General features: G+C 36.8%; 1 non-coding gene across 1 annotated transcript; it reads right to left on the reverse strand.

Moving 5' to 3' along the window:
* Positions 1-1,794: 1,794 nt before the first annotated feature.
* On the reverse strand, positions 1,795-1,901 carry LOC127088779 (small nucleolar RNA R71). Its single transcript, XR_007790596.1, has one exon. It is a non-coding gene; the product is annotated as a small nucleolar RNA R71 (small nucleolar RNA).
* Between the last annotated feature and the right edge of the window lie 203 nt (positions 1,902-2,104).

Consider the following 2,104-nt stretch of genomic DNA (forward strand, 5'->3'; position numbering starts at 1 on the left):
TTTCTCTTGCAACTCTATTTTCCTCTCTAGCACTTAATTAATTTTCACATAATAGTTTCCACACCGGAAACTATTGTGTACCTTTTTACCGGATCTAACCTTACGTTAGAATCTAGTTTTTTATTCCTTCGTTTTAATTTGTTGTTCGATTGAAGAATTCAAGAGCAAATCCTACCGGCTTGTGGTGGAGTGTTCAAGACTACTGTTTAAATTATTCAGATTCTTTAATTATTCTTTAATGCTTTGTTTTATTATTTATTTATATTATTTGCTTGAGATGAGTCTGTTTATGCATGATAATTATTTAAGTTTGTTTAGCATGTCTGGCTAATTCGCCTAGATATCGGTATGTAAAGTAAGCGGAATAAGGGATCAAAACTAAGTCGGTTTAATTAAATTTAAAATTAAAATCACTCTTTTTACGGTCTCAGTTTACAGGTTTAATAACAAAGTTTTTATACGAGAGTAAAGGACATAAAGAGGTTAAAATCAATAGAGCGAAAGTTTGAGGTTTTAACTGGACAGTGTAAATTGGATATTAATTCTAGATCAGGGCGAGAGCAATTTTTAGAGTTAATTAAATTCTAATCTTTTCCAAAAAGTATTTTTAAAGATTGAATGTGAGGACGAGAGTTAAGCATTCGAATTTAATTGTATAACCTAAATCAACAGAGCGAGAGTTTGAGATAAGGGTGTTTAAACGGTTAGTGTTTTCTTAAAAAGAGTTTCTACGGACTTTATTGCTTTCAAAAAATGGTTTTTGACTTAATTATAAGTGACAACTACGTTAACATAAAATCATGGTTTATTCAACAGAGCGAGAGTTTGAGATAGAACTTTTAATCAATATAGTCAACTGAAATGATTTATTTTAAAACCGAGAAACCAACAAAGAATTGATTCCCTAATTACGACGAACTACATACCGATATCCGTTTATTTGACATTTAATTTAGATTCTATTTTTAGTTTTAGCTTTTCCCCAAACAATCAAACATTATCTGCCTTAGCTTTACGAAGTAACCTTAGATAACGGTATATCGATTCATAAGTCCCTGTGGGATCGATATCTTTTAAAACTACGCGATAGAACTGTGCACTTGCAGTTTGTACCCGAAATTCGACTCATAAAGTCGAGCGATCAAGTTTTTGGCGCCGTTGCCGGAGACTTTTGTTTAGTCGATATCGTAACTCTTCCGTTACACTGTAGAGACTAAGGCTTTTCTTTTTCTTTTCTTTCTATTGTCGATTTGTATGCCACACACTCGCTCACAAGGCGAACCGTTCTACTTACGAATCAACGATATCGAACTATATCTCCGAGTCTTACGACGAATTCGGGAATATCGTGCTGCAAACAACCTCCCTCCTGTCGAACTTCCTGATTTCAAAAACATTTTCCCTTCGATACCCGAGATGGCAGAACCAGCTCGTGCTCTTAGAGATTACGCCGCTCCATCACAAGATGAGCCGCATTCAAGTATTGCTCCGCCCGCAATCGAAGCAAACAACTTCGAACTTAAACCTTCGTTGTTGCAGGCAGTACAACAGAACCAATTCTCTGGAAATCCTACCGAGGATCCAAACCTTCATTTATCCGTATTTGTCCAATACGCTGATACTGTTAAAGCTAATGGTGTCACTTCAGAGGCAATTCGACTTCGTCTTTTTCCTTTCTCATTAAGAGATAGCGCTAGAAGATGGCTTCAGTCTCTCCCTTCCAACTCTGTCACCACATGGAACGAGTTGAAGAAAGTTTTTCTTGCCCGATATTTTCCGCCAAGCAAAACAGCTATGTTAAGAGCCCAAATAAATGGATTTAAACAGAAAGATAACGAGTCTCTTTTCGAAGCATGGGAAAGATACAAAGACATGATGAGACTTTGTCCACACCATGGTTTAGAAGACTGGTTAGTAATTCACACATTCTATAATGGTCTCTTATACAACACAAGGCTAACAATAGACGCCGCTGCAGGTGGTGCACTAATGAACAAACCTTATGCTGATGCTTACCAGCTTATCGAAAGCATGGCCCAAAACCACTATCAGTGGGGAACCGAACGAACAATGGTGGAAAAACCTCAAACCGGCATGTACGAGA

This window comes from Lathyrus oleraceus, chromosome 5 (assembly GCF_024323335.1).
Source record: "Lathyrus oleraceus cultivar Zhongwan6 chromosome 5, CAAS_Psat_ZW6_1.0, whole genome shotgun sequence".
Classification (NCBI taxonomy): Eukaryota; Viridiplantae; Streptophyta; class Magnoliopsida; order Fabales; family Fabaceae; genus Lathyrus; species Lathyrus oleraceus.